Below are 27,834 nucleotides of genomic sequence, written 5' to 3'. Positions count from 1 at the left end.
CATGGCATTTTCGATTCCGAAGTCAGTTCGACTTTAAAGATTCTGATAGAAACAGGTTGCCATTTCCTCCTCCATCCCCAACCCCACAAAAAAGCAAATACGGTCGCATACGCCCCACGTGCGTGCAACAATTCTGATTTACTTCTCAGTGACTATAACTTGTTTGCGCTTGGAGACGAGCATCTAGCAGACAGAAGACAAGCAAGTCAGATGGGTACGTCAATATTCTGTGAGTTACTTTAAACTGCGTGTCAGAGGGTACTGCTTTTACCATGTCAGGGATAGAGAATGCGGAGACGGACTGCTTCTGCGGCCCTTTGCTAACTGTTACTTGCTTAATTTTGTCCGTATGATCTAAACGGAATATATACTCGGGTTGCTGAAGAATAATGGGAATTTCTGCCTTGAAAGAAAGTTCTTGAATTTTTCTACGTAGATTCCAGACAGCTGTACTTAGTCTTTCTTCGAGCGTATTTCAGTCAAGATTTCCCACCTTTGCTACACAATCCCGGCCCTCAAACAAGAATGTGACAATTTGTATCGCCCTTATAGCATATGTCCCCTGTTAGTATGACCCGACTTAGTTACCGTATACTTGAGCAATATTTAAGTATGAGCTGTACGTGTATTTTGTACGCGATCTCTTTTGCAGAAAAGTTGCAGTTTCCTAGTACATCGCCAATGAATCGTTGTCCGCTATTTATCTACAAGTCAGCTCAGTCTAAGTGGTTGCTCCACTCAAAATCACTATACAAAGCTACTCTCTAAAATTTGTAGGGCACCACATTCTTCGAGGTCGTGCAGAAAAGTAGTGCTTCCGAATTTTTTATGCGAAAACTCTTAATGCTTTCTTTTTTTAATAAAACAAACGTCATTAATATTCTACATCTTTATTCTTCAAGTCTAAGTATTTATTTTTCAACATAGTCACGCTGGTGACGAACACATTTGTTCCAACGAGTGACCAATTTACTGATACCGTCACTGTAGAATGTTTCACTTTGGTTACAGAGCGACAACCTCATCTTTGCTTGCACCGTGTCAGTACTATCAAAGTGACATCCTCGATGGTGTTCCTTAAGTTTTGGAAACAGACGAAAATCGTATGAGGTCAAGTCGAGACTGTATGGAAGATGATCGATGACAATGAGCCGAGCGCGTCGGACTGTCGCAGATGGCACAGTGCCCATGTGTGGTCCGGCATTGTCACGATGAAGGAGAGGGTGCTCCATGTGTGAACGAACTCTTCGAATCCCAAACTCGATTACAGCACGCTGTTTCTCACGCACCGACATAGTTACATCACCTATCGCCTTGTTACACACTACAATTCGGAGCCCTCTGACGGCAGCGGGCTGCAGATATGTAGACATGAAGAACAAAAGATGTAGAATGTTATTAACGTGAGTTTTATTTATAAAGCTTTAAGAGTTTTCACAAAAAATTCCGAGGCATTACTTTTTAGCACACTCTCATAGTTATGACTCATTAATACTGTAGTCAAAGAATAACACGCTCTCATATTTTGCGAACTCGACAATTTTGTCTTTTTCTACATTAACAAATAGCCGACAGTCCTTGCACGAAGCTAACACTTTAGAGGACTTTACTGCTGTTTTTATCGGATAGCATTTATTTGCAGACAACACTTACGGTAACTCTTCTAGATGAACCATTACGACTGTCTCAGTCTCTACTGAAAGATTATTATTATTAAGTTATTATTATTACTAAGTTCAGGGCGCACGACGACTTTGTTAGTCGGAAAAAAAACGAGAGGGCATCTAAGACAATATGACATTCTCAACACGAAACTACGAGCAACTGTTAAAAAGGAAAATTGGACGAAGCGACGGGACGCTGTAACAAACTTGAACGGTGTCAGAAATCGGATGAAAAACGAAAATCGCGATGTTCGCGCAGAGGTCTAGCTCGAAGGACATTAGACGTTCAAGACTTGGATGAAGCAAGAGGCGTGAACGCACTCGAGACGCTATCCCAGTGTGTACCCCAGCACAGCCAGAGAGCAAATTTGGACAGCAGGAGAGGCCAGGTGTTCTCCAGTGCTTTGCAGAGGCAGACCGTGGGTACAAGAGTGCTTCAGGGCGACCGTATCAAACTAAAGACACGTGCAGGAGAGTAAAGAATACTGCAACAGGCAGCCCTTAGAAGAAATGTCTTTTCGGTCCCAGGATTCAGGTCCTTTTCTTTCTTTTTACGTAAATGTGATAGTCAAGCGACAAAAGCAAAGGTACAATCAGCTTCGCAATTTATGCTCATTCACATAATAGCAACATAATGTACTCTTCCTCAGGGAGACAAGAAGCTGATTCGCAGAGGCTTCTTTGATCTACGTGTAATTATCGCGACGTAAGTAGCTGATCGAAATGTACCGCTACTATTCACCGTATATGTACCTAAATAGGTACGTAGCGTCGGAAGCTTCATAAGGTGGTTGTATATACCGCGGAAAGAGCCAGTTGTTTAATTATAAAGTTACCGATCAGTTACTGCATGCAGTTAAGTCCATAAAATACCTATGAACATGCGTCCGGAGCAATTTAGGTGGAACAACCACAAAAATCCAGTAGTAGGTAAGGTCTGTACCAGACCTGATAAAAAGTGCACTACGGAAACGTAATTCATCAACGACAGAAGTACCTTACAAGATCGTCGTTTGACCAGTTCTTAAGTCAGTCATGATGGTTCCCATTCGTGGAATTCGACAGAAGTACCGAACAAAGGAGTGGTTAAGGCACTAGATCCACATTCAAGACGAAACTTTGAATCTACGTTCGCCCATCCAGATTAAGGTTTTACGTGAATTTTCCGTAAACTGCTGAAAGCAAGCAGCGGAATTATTCCTCTCGAAGGGGAGTAGCCAATTTCTTTCCCCTTCGTCGTCCACTCTGAGTTTGTACTCTGCCTCTATAGACTCTGTCGTCAACGGGACTTAAAAACATTTCTCCCTTTTTCGAGGTTAACAAAATCTCTGTTGGCACCGTATTTCATTCTTTCCATTGCTCCTGAGGAACACACACAAACACTGAGGTGATAGAATTCACGGGATAGCGATATGCACTTATACAGATGGCGCCAGTAACGCATACACAAGGTGTAAAAGGCTCTGCATTGGGGAAGCTGTCACCTGTAATGAGGTGATTCTTGTGAAACGGTTTTCGACGCCATTATGGCCGAACGACGGGAATTAACGGACTTTCAACGCGGAACGATACTTGGAGCTAGACGTATAAGAAATCGTTAGGTTATTCATTAATGCGAAATCCACGGTGTCAAGCGTGTGCCGAGAATACGAAATTTCAGGCATTACCTCCCTTCATGGACAATACAGTAGCTGACGGCATTCACTCAAAGGCCGACAGCAGCGCCGTTTGCGTGGAGTTGTTAGTGCCAATAGACAAGCAACACTGTATGAAATAACCCCAGAAATCAATGTGTGATGTTTTCGATTTCAGTAAGTAAGAGTTAATGGTAGGTTTCGAATGTAGTGCAGACCTCAAAGCCATGGAACCAAGCTGTTGTCAACAAGCTGCAGGTGGCTACGTAGCCACTGTTGTTACATGGAATGGGCTGGGCAGGATCCTCTGGTCGAACTGAACCGATCATTGATTGGAAACGAGTGTGTTCAGCTACTTAGAGGCTATTTGCTGGGGGGGGCTATTTGCTGGGGGGGGGGGGGGGGGTGTATACCACGACCTTTGTTAACTCATTGTAAAGTTATACAGAGTACGTAATACGGGAAATGCAAATGTACGCCAAGGGAATTATATGGCTTTCGAGTTATGCTGCTGATTTTACAGCAATTTCCGAACAGATTAATGTGTTTGTGATATTCTTTACCTTCTTCCGGATCAGTGTTCTAAAATAACTATTTTGCAGTTACCATGGCGTCGTATTATGATCTGTTGTGAGTTGTTATCTATTCTGTGTGTCCCTAAACAAATTTTAATCGTCATATGCACGAAGTATGCAATAAGATGCTGACTGCATGGTATGAACGCCAATTAGATATAACTCCTCGCAGTAACCCAGCCGAAAATGCAACACAACTATTTCTGAAATTCCCAAAAAAGTGTGAAAATGGTACAAATCAACGCTGTCTCGTTGGAAAAACTTCATGTGCTTGTGAATATTTAATTGAAGTCTTTTCCATACAACAGCAATTGTTGCAAAGTTCACTAACAAACTCTACATTTCGTTGACAGTAGTATGAGAACCTTCGCAATCGAATCATCCAGTCATCCAGCTCATCATTTTCATGTTCCAAAGATATCTTTTGTAAGCAAAATCAGTGTGTGGTATACCTCATAGTACAGCAGTCGTACGTGTAGGTATGTAGGCTCATATCGCCCATATACAGTATAAAGCCCAGCCTCTAACGATCTGGTTCCCATCGGTGGACGATGAATTCTATTCGTCTTCCACTTCATGGTTTAAAATCAAGTATCAGTGAAAGCCATCCTCAATTAGTTTTTAAACATCTCTCTTCTATATGCCACAAATTTCCTATCCGCGCGTACGTTATCTCAGCGAAGTCAATAGTTTAGGAGCGTGTTTATGAATACCACTGTTGTGGATGGGTAGTTGTCTTCCACAGTTTTGCTCGGCGCACTGAGTCCACAGACAGAGAAACATAAACATCACACTTACGCCACACCGTACTGCTCATCATTCGCGGCATTCACAGTCTGCGCATACACTGACGATGGGCAGCAGGTGCTAAACAGACAGCAGCAACAGAATCGAAGAGCAACTCTGTTGTGTGCGGAAACCGCAGTCTGCTGATGGCCGAGGAAAAAAAAAAAAACAGTATCTTCAACCTGTTGTGTAACTACTGACTTTTCTCACACTAAACAAGAACACAAAATTTAAGTGATCGACACCACACACTGGAGGATAAGACGAGAGGACATCTCACACAATATGACATTCTCAACACGAAACTACTCAGCATTACGCAACAGCGGTGTCCGTTCACAGCTAAACGGCATGACTTGAGCATAAAGGGTGAGTGAAAAGTGACAGGCAGTTGTCACCAACGCGAAGCCTACGCGGGATCAAAACAAATCAGCAGCGCCGAGTTCTGTTCCGCTACCGCCTGTCAGATCAGACAGTGCGCCTATTCACGTCTATGTCGCAGGTCGGGGATTCCCGACACGAGTCTCATGTAGGCTGAGGTCGCTAACAGACGCCACACTCCGCGCTGTCAACTTCAGTAACCACTGCCGCAAACAGCGGCCCAGTGTAAGAAAATTCCTGTGAAAAATTTAATTACAGAGAAGCATTATTCGCTCTTAACTCTTTACAAAATCTCGGACGTATCTAAAATAAAGCACACGTAAATAAAAAAAAAAACTTATACGGGTACTGGCTTTATAATGCACAATATTTAAGGGCGCCAAACATGCCGAAACAATATGGAGCATTACGGACATCACAATGCGCCGCTATCAGAACGATTTCGTGTGCCCACTGCCCGCATACAGGAGCGAGGTCACCCATTCATTGGTGTTATCTACAACATTGAAATATTCCACTGAATAAACCACGCTCTTGCACTGCAGTTAGCGTGGCAATGGCGAAAGGAAATATTTATCAACAACATAAATCCTGACAAGAAAAGTAAAAGACAAATCACTGGCCGATACATCTGACGCATTTAAGTTTTTCAGTTTAGTGTACCTGCTCTGCGACACAGAATGAAATTCTTCTGTATTTACCATACTTCAGTTATGAGGTACAAATTTTTCTATTGTTATTTTTACATAGCGTAGTTCGTACAGTTGAACAGGAAACATAGCAGGAGCTCCCAAAGACTTGCCTCTTTATAAAAATCAACTTGAATTTTAAACTACGTTCCCTAGCTCGCATGAAATGCTGATTAGCAATTTCCGCCTTCTTGCGACAGGAAATTTCTCTTAGATTCTGTAAAAATATGGTTGGTTGGTTGATTTGCGGGAGGGCACCAAACAGCGAGGTCATCGGTTCCATCCGATTGGGGAAGAACGGAGAAGGAAGTCGGGCGTGTCCTTTCAAAGAAATCATCCCGGCATTTGCCTAAAGCGATTTAGGGAAGTACAAACATTTTCATCACAGTTGTAACATCATCAGTTTGCATTTAAATGTTTCTTCGAAAAATGTGTGAATTTTGTACACTTAAATTTTTCATAAGGAACAAAAGGACAGGGATATGTGCCACAACTGTGATGACAGATGTCTGTGTGAGAACAACAAAGCCATCGCGTCTCCTTCCTAGAAAGTCATTTATTGCTTTCATACCCAATACAACAGGCAGCACAGTTCAGTTAATCGATAATAAAACAAGCCAAGCCTTTCATGTTGTCTTATGATTTTCTATTTCTGATGACCCCACAAATGTATATATTAATGTTAATATGCTTTTTTATTGTTCTATCGATCTTTTTCTTGTAACGCAACGTCTTTCGACATTTCGGGAATGCAAATTATTGTCTGTCTTGCGAACATGCGCATGGATGTTTGTGGCTGAAAAATACCGCAACTAAATACAGACTACAGAACATCAGTGAATGACTGCAGATATTACACTGGTGGCACATGTGGCTCATACCGGATAAAAAGAAGTGTGACAAATACGACTTAGCAGTATCACTGAAAAACCGGTTGGACTTTGATATCCGACGACGGCGATGTCGTTATAGAGCACTAGCTCAGGACCATGAAGACAGGGAAGAAAACGGACCATAGATTTACTGAAATATCCATCACGATATTTACCTGACGTAATTGAAGGACATCATAGAAAACTAACGTATTGTATTGCCAAGTCGTTCCTCCCGAAGATAAGCCTAGATTCGTAACCATTGTTCCATTTCACTCGTAACATGGGTACATCGCCGTCGTCGGATATCTAAGTCCAAATAGCTACAGGTACAGAAATTATCGAGCAGAAATTTAGTTTGAATGAAATACCGTTTTAAAACATATGTTTCTATATCCATGTTATGCGATAAAACTAACCCAACGAGTTAGCTTTATAGTATGGCTTAACATAAATTCTAATCTCGGTGTAACTGGGTATACGCTTCCCAAAAATCTGAATATCTATCACGGATGAATGATTGTGTGCTCCTGTTCACACATCAAATCCGTTTTTCATGAATCCACTTTCACAGTAACAAGGGTTATATGAAAGTGCTAACACAACGAATATAAATAGTTTTAAAGTCAATTTTAGAAGCTAATATTTTCATTTCAAAGTTTTTGGTAACAGGTTAACCCTACAATTCATATAGTTGTTTTCAGATACGAGAAATATTGGGTAATGTGATCTTTTCATTACCGACATCTGTGTCTGTCTGAAAACAACGAACCACAACCTCTCTTTTCTGATTTTGGTCCGTTTCCTCGGTCGCATCATACCTCGCGGTGTTGGTGACATCAAGTCATCTAATAGCGCGGTTTTGCTACAGGAAATGAAGATTTTAACGTGAGTCAATTCCTGATGTTTATCAACGAAATTTCATTTTAGCTGGTGCTCTCTTTGCTGATGCTCTTCTTGTTTTCATAGCTGTTTGATAACATGACTGTTAACCACGGCGAATCTTCCCATCCTTCACACCTAACTGCTGAGTTAGTAAATCTAAGCCTTGGTTTTTCAGTTTCAACATTTTGTTGACTCAGTAGTGGCAACCTTTTCTGTCTTTCCTGAAGCGATTATCAACAATCTGTCACAATTGCAGTACATATGTTTGGCTACTGGTTACGAGCCAGCTGGTTCGCTCACAAGCCCCGCCTACTGAGGTTGCACTGAAAACGCCTGATCTAAATAACAAACTTCAAAATGGCAATAAATGCTTTATAAAATGTTCGCAGATGAATGTCACAATCACAAAATGTGCCTACTCAGATTTTGACTTGCTAAGAAGGCACTTGTTGACTGTGACAGTCACCTGCGAACATTTTATAAACCATCTATTGACATTTTGATATTTGTTATTAAGATCAGGCACTTTCAGTGCAGTCTCAGTAGGCCAGGCTTGAGAATGAACCAACTGGTTCGAAACTAGTCGCCAAACGTGTACTACATCTATGACAGACTATTAATAAGCGCTTCGTGATATAAACCTTATTGTACAATATTCCTGAATCTTTAACATTGATACCTCACGGTTTCATCCTAAGAGACAAACATGCGATACTGACTACTCGGATAGTCGGCAGTCTGTTTCCTGTCACTCTTGGTAAGCAGAAACGTTGTCCTACCTGTCTTATCACTCCTTTTTAACAGTTGTATTCACTGATACTGTAGCGGCCTCTTAGTCACTGATTCTCCCAGCTTCATTCTTCAGTTCACATTTTTTCAGCGCTCTGCTGAGAGGCAAACAACAGGTCTGTGGCTACCCCTGCCGCCCTTCTTTGAACACGCTCGATCTTGGATGCTAATAACACAGCCCGTCTTACTGCTGGCTGACACAAATTGGGCTTACTCTACAACATTACTTTCCGTTCTACGGAAATTAAGTGCTCGATGTATGTCAACGGTGCAAAAGACGAGTTAAATAATATGTGTTACTGATGACTGCCTCAGTGGTCTACTACTTGGCATTACCGGGAACAGATGCTGAAGTCCAATGTTCGATTCAAAGTACCATCTCGGATTTTTCCTAGGTGTGGAATTCTGGAACGGCTCTCACTCAGCCTCGTGAAGTCTAACGAGAAGTTAATGGAAAGTACTGGATAAAGCAGTGGTTGGTGGTATCGTGTAGTTGCCATGGCCTGACTATCGTGTTGATGTTGTTGCTGCTGCTGTTGTTACCAATAGGAAGTTTAAAATAACAACGAAGTAGCGTTGTTTCTAATATACGAAAGACACATAGCGACGGCCAAAGGTATAGTTCGTATGAACCAAAGGGTATACTTGGATTGTGGGTAATGAGGCAGCCGATGAGTTGGTTCAAATAGCTCTGAGCACTATGGGACTTAACTGCTGTGGTCATCAGTTCCCTAGAACTTAGAACTAATTAAACCTGACTAAGCTAAGGACATCACACACATCCATGCCCGAGGCAGGATTCGAACCTGCGGCCGTAGCGGTCGCGCGGTTCCAGACTGTAGCGCCTAGAACCGCTCGGCCACACCGGCCGGCCGATCAATTGGTAACTAACTCTACCAAGCAAGAGGGATGCATTCCAGCGGTTGATCTTATTGCTGTAGTCAGAGACAACGCCAAATACGAAAGAAACAAGATGTGGGAGACCGAAGATCTGCTACAGAGCACCTGGTACAAAGAAATCCAACCACATTTATCGAAGACCCAATGGTACGTGAAAAGTAGGACACGAAATGTAACTCATCTGGCGTAGGGAAAATGAGGCAGTTTGTAAGAAGCATTTCCAGGTTGAAATTCAACCATAGTTGCCACCGAAAATACCTCTATGAAATCCACGTCATGTCACAACCACACCGCGACTGTGGGGAGATTCACAACGTCAACCACACATAATTTGGTTGCCCTAGACACAGAAGATGGCCACATGAATTAAGAACTTCCCGTGAAAGTGTTAATACTCTGGACAACAATCAATGTAGGCATTTATAAACTGTTTGTTGAATCTGTGTTAAAAGTTGGTATTAAATTGTGCTACTAACAATGACGATGAAATTTCTCTGTTTTAAATTCCTCGGACGAGGTAGTAAAGATAGACTGATACATTCAAAGGATGGGCAGCCCTGTAAGAGTAGACTGGCTGTATAGGTGGTCCAAGGGAGAAATAAAGTCATGGTGTAGAAGGACTCTACGCTTACTTATCACGATCGTCTATACTAAATACAATCAGACGATATAACAGTCCCATGTGGACAAGATAAAGTGTCGATTTCAGCAAAGAAAGAAACCTTTACAAGATGGCGATTGAGCCCTTTGGGAACTCCCGGCAAACAACAGCACACTATTGTCTTGCCCTTTCTGTAGGAGGGCGGGCCGTGTGCTGGTCCGGAGCTGTGGACACGAAAGGCAGCCGAGGCGGGAAGTGTGCCAGACGCCGTGGCGAATCGGCCAGCTCACGCCACCACGCTACGCTGCGCTGGCCTGGGCCCATTCTTTTAACACAGAGAGGTCACCCTGCGATCGCCACTTCGACGTCAGCACTGTCCTTATAGTGGGATTGCCTCTGCGTCACCAGCGACGTACGCGACACAAGTACTCCAAACGTGACGATATGCTTCATTCTCAGAACGAATTTGACGTTATCAGCATTTTTACCTCCAACGTGTTCTAGAACTACCGATTGTAAGGAGCAAACCATTCCGGCGATGCAGATGCTGTGAGAGCGTCATTGTATGGCGAGAATCAGTAACATGGGAAAAGGACGAATGTAAAATTAGAGAGATTCGAGCGCGCACGGAGGCTTTACGGCAGTCGTTCTTCCCGCGGACCATACGCGACTGGGACCGGAAAGGGAAATAATGACAGTGGCACGTAAAGTGCCCTCTGCCACACACCGTTGGGTGGCTTGCGGAGTATAAATGTAGATGTAGACTAGAGAACTACGCCTAATAATAACTACAAGGAAATTTTACATCATTCTGTCACTTGGTGTGCTTTGTGAATCTCAACAAAAATTGTCGGAACGGCGGGTTTATATGGTTTTGGGATCAATACGACATATCCCCAGCACAAGACAACGCTTTCCTTCGACCTGGTGGGGGAAGAATATTTCATCAACGATATTTGTGTGGAAAGGTGCTGGCGTACAATATCTGATGACCAGACTCTGTCAATGACACGTGCCATATCCCAAACTTCTCTGTACTACCTCGTGGCGTGGAGGCAAGAGACACTTATGCTCGGAGGCTCAGAATTTTCCAATTCAAGAGACTGTGGTTATGTGCCTATGTACCACTCCTCTTTCTATATTTTCGATAATTATCCATCGTAACAGACGCAGAACACTACACTGACGAAACAGTCACAATTACACACACGCGCACTTGACAATACACTGAGCAAAAGGTAAAATGTATATTAGTACCTTGCAAAAGGATTCGTACAGAGCAAGCTGGCACACTGTTTAAGACACTGGGCCCACATTCACGAGAAAGGAGATCAAAACCAGCGTCTAGTCGGCCAGACACACGTTCCTTGTTTCGATTAAAAATTTCAGGTGAATTCTGCGGCTAAATTCCTCCACCATATTTGCGAAACTGGGTTAGTTTTACACCCCTCGTGACGCCGACATAACATGATCATCATCATCATCACCACCACCATCCATTTGACACCCACTGGTGGATAAAGGTGCTCTCCGTACTTCTCATGTCTTACAGCCATCAGCTATACGGAGCCATGTCAATCCTGCATCCATACTGGAATCTAACAAAGCAGTTTCTAAGTCCACTTATCATGTGTTCACCCGGATACGAGTCGGTGTCACTGATATTTAATCTTCGTTGTCATAATTATGTCTTGCTCCCGACTTTATTTCCTGTCTCATTCATTAGTTTCCCTGACTTTCTCACGTACATCCTAATATGGTTGGTTGGTTGATTTGGGGAAGAGGAGCAAAAGGCGAGGTCATCGGTCCATCGGATTAGGGAAGGACGGGGAAAGAAGTCGGCCGTGCCCTTTCAAAGGAACCATCCCGGCATTTGCCTGCAGCGATTTAGGGAAATCTCGGGAAACCTAAATCAGGATGGCCGGACGCGTATGACTCTAACATGCTTCTCTCCACTGCTCGCTGAGGAACCCTAAATTTCTGAATGATTTTCCGTACTGAAAGTCCATGTCTTACTGCTGTAAATGAAACTGAAAATTTAAAAAAAAACTAAACTTTTATACATTATTATAAGTTTATACTACTTTTAAATTTTCTCTTTTACGCTCTTCCAATAACTGTTGAAGTTCGTCTACTCCTTTAAGCCCGTATTTTCTCCATGTTATAAGCTAATTTATCAAATTTCCTACCCCCAATCTATAAACACCCATTGCGCACGGACTGGAATGAATGGTTAAGCAGAATTTTTAATTTTTGGTGGGACATCCCTCTGTACTATGATGGAAGCAACTGTTACGAAAATCTCGTTTATTTATTACAAGAACAACATTTCAGGCCACACAGGAAACGAAGACTCACAATGTTTCATACAACATTTCCACAGCCACCCAGAAGAGCTGCCGGGTGGTCGTAATGGTGGCAGCTTCCTGAAGACTCCGCACTTCCGCTGGCCGACACAACCTCCCAGTTAATGACGTCCGGCCAAACTGTCAAGTGCACCGCTTTCCCGTTCATCGTAATGAGACGGGCGACCTTTCGTCGCAACTAGCGCGCAATACCCCGGAGAAGAATGGTTTGCGGGAGAAAGCCCATAAAGCGGATCATAATGGTCTTACCACCTGCTGCGTTAGTTGCGTGCGCTGTGGCATAAGCTGCTTGGTCCAGGAAGTGTGAAGGAACGTCCGCTTCCTAGATATGGACACCTGGGAGTTCGGTTCGGCGTAAAAACGTGGACTCCTGCACTTGTATGAGCTTTTTGGCATTCAGTATTGTGCATGCCTTTGTATTTTGTTTCAACTAGTCTGTGTATAAGTTGCTACTGTTGCGGTCTTCAGTCGGAAGAATGGTTTGATAAGTCTCCACGCTAGTCTATGCTGTGCTAACCCCTTCACCTATGAGTAACTACTGCAATCTACGTCAATTTTAACCTGCTTACTTTATTCATGCCTACGCCTTCCTCTCCAATTTTTACCCTTCCATACTACCCCCCATTAGCAAAGTGATTGTTCCTTGATGCCTCAGGATGTGTCCTAACAAGATGATCTCTTCGTTTAGCCACAGTATGCCATAAATTTCTTTTTTTCCCCCAATCCCATTCAGCGCCCCCCCCCCTTCCATTTGTTATTCGATCAACCTATCTAATGTTCAGTATTCTTCTATAGCACAATATTTCAAAGGCTTCTATTCACTTTTTGTCTGAACTGACTATTGTCTACGTTCACTTCCACACAAGCCTACACGCCAGACAAATATCTTCGGAAAAAGACTTCCTAACACTTAAATTGATATCAGATGTTAACAAATTTCTCTTTTTCAGAAATGCTTTTCTTGCTGTCGGCACTCTGCATTTTATATTATCCCTACTCCGGCCATTACCAGTTATTTTGCTGCCCGAATAGCAAAACTCATCTATTACTTTTAGTGGCTCATTTTCTAATTAAATTTTTTCAACGTCGGCTGATTTAATTCGACTACATTCCATTACCCTTATTTCATTTTTGTCGATGTTCGAGTTATAATCTATTTTCAAGACACTACCAATTTCGTTCAACTGCTCTTGCAAGTCCTTTGCAGTCTCTTATAGGATTACAATGTCATCGACAAATATCAAAGTTTTTGTTTCTTCTACCTGAAATTTAATTCCTTTTCGAAATTTCTCCTTGGTTTCCTTCGCAGCTTGCTCACTGTACAGACTGAATAACGTCAGGAATAGGCTAGAAACCTATCTAACTCCCTTCTCAACTACGGCTTCCTTTCACGTCCTTTGGATCTTCTAGCGACAATCTTCTATCTAAACAAGTTTCGCTCACTGTATTTTATCTCTGCTATCTTCAAAATTTCAATGCAGTCCAGTGAGGAGCTAGTTGGTATTGAAACTTGTACTAGTGTGGTTGGTGGTCGTTTCCAGCTACTTGGCATTAAAACTTGTACTAGTGGGGTGGGTGATCGTTTCCTGTGTATTTTGGCCACGGTCTTGCCTTCACTACGCTGTTCAAAGCAACTTACTTACTCCTAAATTACTTCTGCTTGTTCTTTTGTTGATAAGTCTTTCAGAAGTCCTGTTATTCCTGCCACTGCGCTTCACTAACCCTAAATACATCAAACTTAAACGTATCCATATCCCTTTTTAAGTTTTCTAACCTATCTAACCAATTAAGGTATCTAATAAACATAATAAAAATCTGTGTGCAGCGACCTTCAAGATACACCGTGGTACGATCTGTAGGGCTCCTTATATCCGGCTTGGTGACCAGGTAAACAAGTTGAAAGAATCCAAGAGTGTAACACGATTAGTAAAGCAGTGTGATGTTCCAGGCAAAAGTACTAACTGAAATATCGATATTAGGTAACTAACAAAGTTAGAGAAGAACCTACAGTTTAATGTTAACTCGATTTAGAAAGAACTATGGAACTTTTTCACGAACATAAGTCACAGCAGGAAACTACAATCAGTGAAGAAAAAGAGCTCGGCCGGGTATCTTTCTTTGTTAAATTGCACAGCCTACAATTTGGCGATCTATCTCAATGGAAAAGTTTAAATTTCTAAAAGTTCCGTGTTTTTTGTGGTTAACGACGTGGACGTGCGGAAATACATTTTCAATACGAAAACATAAAGCCCTAACACGTTTCACCTACCACGTAATCATTAGTGATCCGCCGTAAGTGGCTAGATGGACCAGGCGAAATGAGCGTGGCAAAGGCACTCCATATCAAAACAAACTTCGCGGTGACCACTTGTTTTCTTTCCAAAAGCGCTTACCTTACAGTGTTTCTGTTACAAAGACTTTAATTTTTTTGAGATAGATATCTTTAACAATTAGATGTTTGTATGTATCTTCAGTTGCGTCGCATAAATTTTATGGCTGTTACACTTTGGATTAGAACAATGTGTACCATGTTCTCCAACTTTATTGTGGGTTGGCTGTTACAGTCGTGGATGCTCTGCTGCCCGACCAATGCGTGTAATATATTTATTTACTCGCCTTAGGACTAACTTCCAACGCGTGCAAACAATTAAATAAGAAATATTTTCCTAAACACATCTCCTCTGACATTCGATGGTCTGTGTGCTCAGTACCCTCTACCTGGTGTGATGCTTGTTGAGCTGTCGTCCGTGATTCAGTCCTGAATACGAAAATTATGGGGCACATCTGCCACTGGTAGTGCTGGAATATAGTTCACATTGCCTTTCTTGGAAAGTCTATAGATCGATAACTTGCAGCGCCTCGTGCTCAACTATACAGTCTAGTACAAGTGTTCAGTTAGACTGAATTAGTTATACTTTTTGTCCTATAGTTTCACAGTGAGAATATCCTCAAGGATGCAGAACATGTCAGACAACAAGGAAAAATAATGTGTGTTACAAAAGATGCTGTATTCATTTCACATATCCTAAATTTAATGGCGCTCTTGGATGAAGAACGAGTCAAAAAATCATTAACTATTTTCATTTAAAAGGTAACAACAAACTTCTCGCAAAACAAGTAAATGTACAATTCACTGAGGTGCATATGACAATTCTTAGGTTACTGTAGCCATCAATCATCAAACACAAACTCAGCTTGAGACACTTATTAATATTGATCACTTTACTACAGTGAAGATGTACAGAAATCAGATTTTCCGTAATACTCACGTATTTTGATGTTGTTGATTGTGTAGGAGTCAAGTGGTATTACTATGAATGTTAATAAATGAAATAATGTGATTGTTAAGTAAAACCTGGTTTCTGAACATCTTCAAAGCAGGCACTTCAGTGATGAAAGATACGGTCTGCCCTGTGAACAGAGCATCAGAGCAATCAGCAAAAATTTTCCATCATATTGTCACAGCGTTTACGGTTTCTGAGACCACCACGAACGAGGTGACGCAGTGTTAAGATATCGGACTGCTGTTCTGGGGAAGGGCGCTTCAAATCTCCGTCGGCATGATTTTTCTAAGTCGCTCAATACAAAAGCCGGTATTTTTCTTTTGAAGGGACAGGACTTCCTTGCCTAATTGGATCTCATGCTCAGTCCACAACGATCTCGAACGCAATGGGATGTTAAACCCCAATCTTTCTTTCTTTATAATATAACGCCGTTGTGAAACATTTTCGAATGTTATGACAAATATACCCAGTTTACCCTAGACAGACAAAAATTTCATTGTTAGTTAGACGTGGGTCTGCACGGATAACTGAATAAATGCATACTGTAATCGATTCAAGGGAAATCTGTAGTCCAGAATGAGATTTTCACTCTGCAGCGGAGTGTGCGCTGATATGAAACTTCATGGCAGATTAAAACTGTGTGCCGGGCCGAGACTCGAACTCGGGACCTTTGCCTTTCGCAGGCAAGTGCTCTACCAACTGAGCTACCCAAGCACGACTCACGCCCCGTCCTCACAGCTTTACTTCTGCCAGTACCCCGTCTCCTACCTTCCAAACTTTCCAGAAGCTCTCCTGCGAACCTTGCAAAACTAGCACTCCTGAAAGAAAGGATATTGCGGAGACATGGCTTAGCCACAGCCTGGGGGATGTTTCCAGAATGAGAGCACTTGCCCGCGAAAGGCAAAGGTCCCGAGTTCGAGTCTCGGCCCGACACACAATTCTAATCTTCCAGGAATTTTGAAATCTGTAGTAATCGTATATCTCTCATAAAATGACTTCGTCCCTAATCAGGAGCTCTTAGAGTGACACGATGAGTTTCGATCACGTATGCTGCGTTCAAACCTCATTCTCGACATCCTGACTGAAGTGAGCCCTATTGATATTCAAAGATGTTAGAGCTGTGTCTCTCTGTAACGCCTACCACGGCGCCCTGTCAGGCGGCGGCGGGGTCATGCAATGAGGCATTAAAGCGTTCTATGCGTGTCGTGCACGACGTAGTCACCACCAGCAAATGCAAGAGCCAGTAAGTCTTGTCGGACAGCGGGAGGGCCGATGCTACGGGGTTGGACGGACGGGAGTTCGGTGGTAGCATTTTGTAGTAGATATTCGCAGGGTCACCTGCATGTGAAGTGTAGCTAGGGTTATTCTTCGAGTTTAAATTGAGCCTTGATAAGAAGGTGTTACACTTGCCGGCCCGCCACATTCACCGTCGGGATTACGAGTGTGTTCGTTCTTGAATGGGCTGCCAGTTTTAGTTAAAGGACAACAGGCGCAACGAATACGGCTAGTGTAATTTGGTAATTTGGCCGTATGTCGTCTAGTTGCCTGTGAATTTTCATCGTGGCAAAGGAAGGGCAAAGCAATCCAATAAACAGTGAGTGTTACACTTTGACACGCGAACATCTGTCAGCTTTGATATTAATGTACGCCACCGATTAAGATCGTTTAACAGTCTCATGACGTTTGAAGGTATTCTGTTCAAGTCTATACTGTGAGTGGTACACTCTACACCCAGACGATTCTCCGATTTTTTCTTCTTCTTTGGTTTGGACAGAGTGCCAAAAGGTTCTGTATACTGATGGTGATGCTTACTGGTCTAGACATACTATTATAGATATATAGTCTTTTTTCCTTCTTGCTTCTACGAAAAGAAGACGGTTTGGCTATAGGGAAAGTGAGGAGTGGAGATAGAATGACATATCCTACTCGTCTACAGTGGTTGTGGAGGGCGAATGTTTAATGGTTCTCGGCCCGTAGTGGCAACCCACGGATGCGCCCACCTCCCAAAATACGATACCGTACGACATAAAAGTAATCTACGTATGTCAGTTTTTTTTATACTTATATCTCCACTCTCGTCCATTCCAGGCAAATGTGATGTACTTATGCACTTGACATTTATTGCGAGTACATCTCCCTTAAACTTCCTTTAAAATGGTGGTCACAAATTGTTCATTTGCTTTAAAACCGTCACCAAATGTTGGTCGCCCTATCGGGAAAAGTGGGAGAAAAATAGAAAGAGTGGCTCCTCACTGATCTGATCACGCAATCCGACTAGTGCCACATGGCATCAAAATCACGTACTGCCTCTGAGGTCTGAAGGAGTCTTTTACCCGAAGTGTGTGCAGAAGGAACATTTACGAGAGGTAATTCTGAAGAGAGGCGACGCCTGAAAGAAGATACGCCATTATTGGTTGGCTGCCGGCCCGCGGGTCAGTATGGGAGAGGCTAACGACTCGGCCGCTGGCGCGGCGCTAATTCAGAGGTAAAGTGAGAGGTGGGAGTAATTTGAGGAGGACGCGGGCCGCTGGAAGACCTAGTTGCGTGCGAGGCGCGTCACTCGGCGTGGGTCGCGCTGATTAATGGCCGCGGGAAGAAATCGCCAGCGCCGGCCGCGCCGCCAGTCACCTCTTTTGAGACGGGAGGCACTGCTTTCTACTGCTGGCGCGCTTTGTCCGGCGCTGCTGGTGCTGCCGCCGTCCCGTTACTACGTGCCTTTCATCGGTGCGGTCAGAGTGGCAAGCCTGCGAGAGGGGAAAACCCGGAAACTGCCACTGCCGGTGCGGTTCTTCAGCTAACGCACTTTTCGCTTTACTGCGATTAACGCACCTGGATTGATACTGTTTTATTGAATCATCATCATCATCATCATAATGTAACACTGATTATGCCTTTCAGCGTTCAGTCTGGAGCATAGTCCCCCTTATAAAATTCCTCCACTATCCCCTATTCAGTGCTAACATTGGCGCCTCTTCTGATGTTAAGCCTATTACTTCAAAATCATTCTTAACCGAATCCAGGTACCTTCTCCTTGGTCTACCCCGACTCCTCCTACCCTCTACTGCTGAACCCATGAGTCTCCTGGGTAACCTTGCTTCTCCCATGCGTGTAACATGACCCCACCATCTAAGCCTGTTCGCCCTGACTGCCACATCTATAGAGTTCATTCCCAGTTTGTCTTTGATTTCCTCATTGTGGACACCCTCCTGCCATTGTTCCCATCTACTAGTACCTGCAATCATCCTAGCTACTTTCATATCCGTAACCTCAACCTTACTGATAAGGTAACCTGAATCCACCTAGCTTTCGCTCCCATACAACAAAGTTGGTCGAAAGATTGAACGGTGCACAGATAACTTAGTCTTGGTACTGACTTCCTTCTTGCAGAAGAGAGTAGATCGTAGCTGAGCGCTCACTGCATTAGCTTTGCTACACCTCGCTTCCAGTTCTTTCACTATGTTGCCATCCTGTGAGAATAAGCATCCTAAGTACTTGAAACCGTCCATCTGTTCTAACTTTGTCCCTCCTATGTGGCACTCAATCCGTTTATATCTCTTTCCCATTGACATTACTTTCGTTTTGGAAATGCTAATCTTCATGCCATAGTCCTTACATTTCTGATGTAGCTCTGAAATATTACTTTGCAAACTTTCAATCGAATCTCCCATCACAACTACGTCATCCGCACATGCGAGACTGCTTATTTTGTGTTCACGTATCTTAATCTCATGCAGCCAGTCTATTGGTTTCAACATATGATCCGTAAATAATATGAACAACAGTGGAGATAGGTTGCAGCCTTGTCTTACCCCTGAAACTACTCTGAACCATGAACTCAATTTACCGTCAACTCTAACTGCTGCCTGACTATCTATGCAAAGAGCTTTAATTGCTTGCAAAAGTTTGCCTCCTATTCCATAATCTCGTAGAACAGACAATAACTTCCTCCTAGGAAGCCGGTCATATGCCTTTTCTAGATCTATAAAGCATAGATACAATTCCCTGTTCCACTCGTAACACTTCTCCATTATTTGCCGTAAGCTAAAGATCTGGTCCTGACAACCTCTAAGAGGCCTAAACCCACACTGATTTTCATCCAATTGATTGAAGGGGAGAAAAAAATTAAAAGGAAAAGGGACGAAGTAAAATCGTCCGCAATCTGGATGTGAGCCCGAACGTGGAGATGAACGAGCAAGTTGTCTTCAACGATGTTCGAAACCGCTCCGAAACCATCACACGCCACGTGCTAAGTTTGTAAAGCCCCAGTCACATGCGACGTGGCCGTCTGATGTGGCCTCCAATTCTCCACCATACTGCTGAACGCTCAGAAACAACCCGCCTTGTTCACGCGACGAAATCACACATCCCACCGCAGGTGACGCGTGCAAACAACACACGATTTCGATAAACGGCAAGCGTAAACTACACTAATGTGACAATAGTCCTGGGACAGCGATATACAGATGGCCGTAGTATCGCATACACAAGGGATAAAAGGGCAGTGCATTGGCGAAGCTGTCATTGGTACTCAAGCGATTCGTGTGAAAAGGTGTCCGACGTGATTATGGCCGCACGACGGGAGTTAGCAGACGTTGAGCGTGGTAGTTGGAGCTAGACGCATGGGACATTACATTTCGGAAATCGTTAGTGAATTCAATATTCCGAGATCCACAGTATCAAGTGTGTGTCGAAAATACCAAATTTCAGGCATTACCTCTCACCACGGACAACGCAGTGGCCGACGGCCTTCACTTAACGACCGAGAGCAGCGCCGTTTGCACATAGGTGTCAGTGCTAAAAGACAAGCAAACGCCTGATCTGCACAATGATTTAAACTATGCTATAAATACTATTATAATAACGAGAGCCCAAAATAATGCAAGGGACCGTTGAAGTAGGACAAAGAAAGCATGTATCTGGAAGAAAGGACATTTTATCGTGGATGTAGCGACAGACTTTTTCATTGAGCGCATAAATTTTCATTGACGCAATCACAGTAAACGTTTTACATCGTTAACCGATATCTGCCACCGTTGGTCATTATAAGAAAGGTTGAAAGGAGTATCAGAAGTCACCGAATAATGCTCGGTCAAACAACCATTCTGATGGGTGCCAATGGTGGCAGGACTAGTTAACGGTATAAAACATTTTCTTTGGTTAAGCGCACGTATGGAAGACACGTATGCGAAAATTTTCGATAATAATTGTAAGTAAACGTATTGAAAATATGTAACACGGTATCTGGCTTTGTGACTATTCGCAATTTAGCGATGTAACTATTTCGTAGGTCTGGGAAGAAACTGTATTGCAAAAATGTACTTAAAATGAGGATTTCCTAGTGTTCTTGTAGTGTGGTGAATACGCAACACCATGGATTTTGTGTTTCTCTCATCAGTAAAGTGCTTCGGGGACTGAGGGCGTTCACGATTAACTGTGTGTTACTCTTTTGAAGATTTGCATTAAGTTAGCATCTGTGTAGATCTGGAATGCTGAGACGTTGGCGAATTATTTTAATTTATGCTGCTCGTAAAATATTTAGTGTCGTATCGTTATTTGTACTCCTTTTTAAGTGTACAATATTTTTTGTATTTATGAACTAGCTGAAATAGTACCAACTAGTGTGAATGCATAAACACAGCAGAACTCATCTAGAACTATTCTGAAAAATACATACACAGTTTCATCTGATAAAAAGTATTTGATACATGTATCTCGGTGATTATCGAGGTAACCGTAACTGCCTGCTTGCGGTTTATTGGGCGCATAGTGACTATTGGTCAAAGTGAAGATAGATTACGGATATCTTTAACACGTTGAACGGTACCTAAAGTGATACGCAAAATAAAGGAAATCACTCACATATAGCTGACTGAAGTTAAGTGCGTGCGCGCGCATGCCCCCATGCGTGCATGCATACACTTTTGCTACGGAAAGACCAAGAGTTAGAACGCTAGTAGCTAATGTGAATACTGTTTTCTGTTACGCGTTTCTATGCGCCACACATCAGTCAGCTATAGGTGAGTGGTTACGCTTGTTTATTTTACGTATTATTCCATCCTGGAATTTCCATTCTTAGTATGTGAAGTGAAACTGATGCCGCGCCATATATTTGGGATTAGAGAAAGTGAAGCTACTCGAGACAACCGAGATACCCCGTTTGAAATTCTCTCGTTCCCTATTCAAACGGAGCAACTCGGAGGCTTAGATCGAAACGGCGCAAAGTTGTGGTTCAAATGGCTCTGAGCACTATGGGACTTAACAGCTATGGTCATCAGTCCCCTAGAACTTAGAACTACTTAAACCTAACTAACCTACGGACATCACACAACACCCAGTCATCACGAGGCAGAGAAAATCCCTGACCCCGCCGCGAAGTTGTGTATGCGGAAAAACCGCTCCGTAGCCGGCTCTCCGTCGCACAAAAGTTGTACATATTGCTTCCGAAAATTGAAACGCGTGGGACAGCTGTGTTAACATCATTAGCATTTCCAAAGACGCGAGGAGAAAATCCCGAAGACCATTGTGGAGTTATCAGTGGATTCAAAGATGCTTAACATTAAAAATGAGAACTTCAAATATTTTCTCTGAGATTAAATATTATTCAGAAGATATTGAAATAAAAAAGAAAGTTTCAAATATTTCTGAGGAATTAAAATTTTATGTCTTGGTGGAAACCGAACATAAATCTCCAACTTCTGGAACAAAATTCTACCTACGCTATGTGGGCACAGAACGTGAATTTCAGCCAAGTTTGTTTACCTCCACTTTTGGAGCCCGCTGCAAACTGATTTTGCATTTGTGTACTATCAGTGCAAGATTCAAATGGCTCTGAGCACTATGGGACTTAACTTCTGAGGTCATCAGTCCCCTAGAACTTACAACTACTTAAACCTAACCAACCTAAGGAGATCACACACATCCATGCCCGAGGCAGGATTCGAACCTGCGACCGTAGCGGTCGCGCGGTTCCAGACTGTAGCGCCTAGAACCGCTCGGCCACTCCGGCCGGCACTATCAGTGCAGATGTACATTGTTTGACTAAAACATCTGGAGAGAGTTACATTCCCATCACAGAACTTTGCACTTACTGGGATGATGACACTTTTCTACACCGACGTACCGTTTCCCGACATGTTATTGCATCAATCGTACCGAAAAGTATATACCTGAAGTGCTGGTACCTTCAAACAGCTTATTTTTCATAGTTCGCTAGGTGTAATAGAAAAAACAACAAATACGGCACTATATCTTTAGTAACTCGTATTTTAATATGGCGTCTGCTCGATGGAACCAGTAACGTCGGAAGCTATCTTACATCGTATTAATTTGCTAATAAGGAACCAATGGGACAAATATTTCAGGTGGTATGATGTCTTGAAGGAGAAAGGCATGTGAGGAAAGCGTTTCTAAACCACATACTCGTATGTTTTATACCATACAACTGTTCCCCGCTTGCACCACGACCAGTGGGATCGCCGAAGCTCACGACTAAGTATGTTTTCGTATTGGGTTACATGAAGTAACTGATGTATGTAACCCCTGCAGAAACTGAAAGGGAACTGGTTTGTAGGGTCGCTACTGGCTGTCTCGTTTGAAACATACTACAGCAATGTTTGAGGGCACTTTTTTTTTTTTAATGCATGTGTTGAGACTGGTGCGCGTCATTTTTTAGTGTTGCCAATGTGCTTACGTTCTTCATGGCGCAAGTTGTTTACGCCAAAAAGTAGATAAATATTTATTTCCGATTGCTAATTCCTGCTCAGAATATGATCGTCAACTATATGTATAATTTTGACACCACAAGTTTGGGACAGTATGTGCACTGAAATGATCTGCCAGATAACGTCTGAAGCTCATTGAAGCTGTTCGCAAGTGACGCTGTTGTGTACAGGAAAGTCGAAATGCCAGAAAATTGTAGCGAAATGAAGGAAGAACTGCAGAGGATTAAAACCTGCTGCAGCGACTAGCAGAATGCTCCAAAATGTGTCATGAAAGATACGAGGGCATGTTGAAAAGTAATGCCTCCGAATTAATGTGAAAACTCTTACAACTTTTGAATTTAAAAAAAGCGTTATAAACATTCTACATCTTTATTCTTCATGCCTAATTATTTATTTCTCAACACAATCACCCTGCATGCCTAATTATTTATTTCTCAACACAATAACCATGGCGACGAACACATTTCTCCCAGCAAGAGATCAGTTTGTTGATACCATACTGAAGAATATAACACTTTGTTGACGTTGCCACAATCTCATCATTATCAAAGTGAAGTCCTCAAAGGTGTTCTTCAAGTTTTGGAAGCAGATGAAAATCAGATGGTACCGAGACCGAACTGTGTGGACGATGGCCGTTGACAGTAAGCCCAAGGTGTCGGATTGTTGCAGATGTCGCACCGCTCGTGTGTTGCCTTGCATTATCATGCTGAAGGAGAGGATGCTCTATGTGTCGTCGAACTCTTCTGCGGTTAGAAACTCGATTACAGCACACTGTTTCTCACGCACCGACGTAGTTACGTTACAAACCGCTATGTTACACGCTACAATTCAGAGCCCTGTAGCGGCAGAGGGTTTCAAGCTGTGTCAGCGAAGAGGGAGGGAAAATCGGCCGAGTAATATGTATGACATGTAATACCTCAAAATGGTTCAAATGGCTCTGACAACTATGGGACTTAACAGCTGAGGTCATCAGTACCCTACACTTACAACTACTTAAACCTAACTAACCTAAGGACATCACACACATCCATGCCCGAGGCAGGATTCGAACCTGAGACTGTAGCAGCAGCGCGGTTCCGGACTGAAGCGCCTACAATCGCTCGGCCACAACTGCCGGCTGTAATACCTCAACCGATATTGACAACAGAATAAAAAAATCGGAGGCTAACTTTTCAGCACGCTCTCGTAATACCATTTTATCTTGCATTTTGTCAACCTAATTCTAAACGCTGGAGCTACGCACTGGGAGTGTACTAAAGTGCAGAAAATAAATCAGTTTCATAAAGTTATATTTTATGAAGGATAAATAGTACACAGTTATAATTGATTGGTATGTTTCTACTGACACTGATTTGTGCTATGTATGAAGTGTTATCCACAATACAGTTCAGCAATAACAAGATTCTCCCGCGGCGCACGTATCATGAAGGGTAGAGTTTATGGTCTCGAAACGTGAGAACCCGGCGACTAATTTTTCTGGAAGCACATTCATGTAGTTTCTCCGGAGCCAAGGTCGTTCTTTTGAATGAACCTATGGTTCAATGATGGAGTAATTGAAACCTTTGCATGCGATATGCTACGTCCTCACTTCTTGCGGGGACATTTCGAAAGTTATTGTTTGTGTTGTTTTTGTTCCGTTACTAGCATGGGCATCCGCAGAAAATTATACAAGATGGGGCAACACACTAAAATCACTACTTTTATATAAGCGATTCTGGGTGTCTGAAAACGCACTGTGCCGTAAGAACTATTTTTGAGAGTGAGTAAACAAAACTTATTGTATCTGAAATTTTTGAGGAGTTATCCATTCAGTATGTCATACCTACAAGGTAAGCGTATTTCACTGATTTATGCGAAGGTATTTTCTTAAATATTGCACTCGACGAGTTATGAAATAAAGCCTTTATTTTGCCCTTTTATTTCAGACGAAATCTGTGATCGTGTTCTATTTGGTTTCCAAAACTTTAACCACATTACCCTCAGCACTTGACTAAATTGCTACGTAACCATACTACCACATACTTAAAAAATTATCATGGGTAAAATAAATAATGCATGCGAATTTATATAGTGTGGCGTATATGTCGCGTTATTTACCTTCTATCGAGTTGAATGGAGCCTGGATGAAGAGAACATTTGATGCAGTCTAGCAGAGCAGCGGTGAGAACCATAGTCGAGCTGGTCAATGCATCAGCGATTTCGTGGCTGCATAAATTGCAATGTAAGGCAAACATGGTTAGCGCAACGCGTCCTGCGACCATGATTCAAATAACCTTCATCAAGACCCAAACAACACCTCAACGAGTGTGTCATTAACATACACATACGCTGACGGAAAGTAGATGGATATCTTTGATCTATTCGCCGGCCGGTGTGACCGTGCGGTTCTAGGCGCTTCAGTCTGGAACCGCGTGACCGCTACGGTCGCAGGTTCGAATCCTGCCTCGGGCATGGATGTGTGTGATGTCCTTAGGTTAGCTAGGTTTAAGTAGTTCTAAGTTCTAGGGGACTGATGACCATAGATGTTAAGTCCCATAGTGCTCAGAGCCATTTGATTTGATCTTTTCAGTGCCCACAGCGTGTTAATCTGAGTCAGTCGTAAGCCTCTCTGATGCAACAGACAATCTCGGCAGCTGCCTAGAATCAGAAATTCGCCCTACAATCGTGATAATACGGCAGGAGTCTGAAAGGCTCGTCAAACGCAAACCGGTAAACACGCTGTAGATCTGAAAAGGTTAATGAGATAGCTAAGCTTACGGTGTTCACAAGTTCCCAGACAGGTGAAAGTTGTTGCTAGTTTCTACATCTGTACTTCGCGAGTCAACTACTAGGTGTGGCGGAGGATATTTCGGGTGCCTCTAGCTTGCCACTCCCTCTCCCCTTTTTTCCTGTTGGACTCATGACTGGTGCTCCGGAAGGAATACTGCTGTCGATAAGTCTCCAAATTAGTTCAACATTCTCTGATTTTTATGTCTACGGTCATTTCGGGAGTACCAGGGCTGGATAAAAATGTGGAAACACCACGAGAAATGCATGTTTGAACGATGCTAGGCTAAATTACGCTGTTGTATGTGAACACGAACAGCCCCTGTGCAATGTCGTGAATACGTTTCAAGTGTCAGTCGCGCTCACAACAGTGCTACGCGCATCTGTGCCTGCATTATGTCAGATCTGAGTGACTTCGAACACGGGCAAATTGTTGTTCCTCGTATGCTCGATGCTTCTGCAACCAAATAGTTCTGATTACACTAGCAACTATCGAAGTGGGAAATCGTCTCGCCTATGACACCACAAAATAAGTGTCCCGAATGCAATGTACACACAGCTCAGCTTCCTCGATGCAAGACAAGCCTGACCTCTATTCAGCTGTACGTTTCCAGACGTACTGTCTGTATTTTCTGTAGAGAACTCTGAGCAAGCAACTTGTACCAGGCCGCAAGTACCTCCCATCTCCTCACTTCCTTGAGTTCGAGTCTTACTCGGCGAAACTGTACCCGTCAAGGCTTAGAGACCTCTGTTTGCCAAGCAATCACAAATCTGACTGAAGGTCAAGAACGCATGCCATCACCAAAGTGCGAGTATGCAAACTCTTTCCTAGAGACTGGTCTTCTATTGCTAACCTTTATTCTGAATACACCAGCAACATCTGGCAAAACTACGATCAATTTAGTGTACAAGGTGCAATATATTTCATTAACATTTAGTTTAGCTCGAAACAAACACAGAATGTGTTAAAAGTTACGACCGTGCTGCATTTCTGACTTTATTCATCACTTGTCCAGCTACCTTTTTGGGGGGGTGAGGGGGGGGGGGGGTAGGGCGGGGGGAGGGGGGTGAAGGGGTGTCTGTTGTATTTTTACCTGTGTCGCTGGCACCAGTCTTATGCTGGATTTGAGTGACGAGTATACAGTGTGTATCAAAAAGAATCATCCGATTTTTAAAAAATCGTAACTATTATGTTATTTGAGATATGTGCGTGTAGAATGTACTGTTGGAAACAGTTCACTCTCGAGTTTTACTTCGTTCCCGCTGGGTAGCAGCAGTGTCGCCCACTTCAGTTCTAGTAAAAATGGTGTCGGGACAACACAAAGCGTTTTGTATTCTACGTTTTGCGCAGTGCGAGTCAATAAATAACTGTTCAGCGTGACTTTCGTGCTAGGTATGGAGTGGATTAGACGACGGCATGAAAAATTCCGAGAAACATGTTGTTTGTGTAAAGGCAAATCGCCGAGCCGTCCTTGAGTGTCTGACCCAGACGTCGAACCCATCCGCCATAGTTTCACATGGAGTCCGCAGAAATCTGTTCGCCGTGCAGCTTGACAGCTCAACATACCCCCGTTGTCCATCTGGCGTTTGCTGCGTCGACGTTTACACATGAAACCATACAAAATTCAGTTACTGCAAGCTATTCGTGAAGGCGACATACAATAACGTGTGGAGTTCAGTAATTCCGTTTTTGGCAAGATGGAGGATAACAGTTTTTTCCACCCTCAGTCTTTAGTAACGAGGCAATATTCCATTTAAATGGAAAGGTGGACCGTCATAATATGAGAATATGGGGTACGGAACAACCACATGAAATTGTGCGACAGGAGAGGGATTCTCCATAAATTAATGCCGCGCGGGATTACCCGAGCGGTCTGGGGCGCTGCAGTCATGGGCTGTGCGGCTGGTCCCGGCGGAGGTT

At 43.0% G+C, this 27,834-nt stretch overlaps 1 protein-coding gene and 1 non-coding gene across 3 annotated transcripts in view; both read right to left on the bottom strand.

The window, feature by feature from the left end:
• The window catches only part of LOC126481191 (segmentation protein cap'n'collar), a 384,641-nt gene that overhangs the window by 129,833 nt on the left and 226,974 nt on the right, over window positions 1-27,834 (bottom strand). The window lies entirely within an intron of this gene.
• On the bottom strand, window positions 16,067-16,141 carry Trnas-cga (transfer RNA serine (anticodon CGA)). The gene has a single exon. It is a non-coding gene; the product is annotated as a tRNA-Ser (tRNA).

The sequence above is a fragment of the Schistocerca serialis genome, chromosome 5, assembly GCF_023864345.2.
Source record: "Schistocerca serialis cubense isolate TAMUIC-IGC-003099 chromosome 5, iqSchSeri2.2, whole genome shotgun sequence".
Taxonomy (NCBI): Eukaryota; Metazoa; Arthropoda; class Insecta; order Orthoptera; family Acrididae; genus Schistocerca; species Schistocerca serialis.
This window is presented reverse-complemented; position numbering and strand designations above follow the sequence as displayed.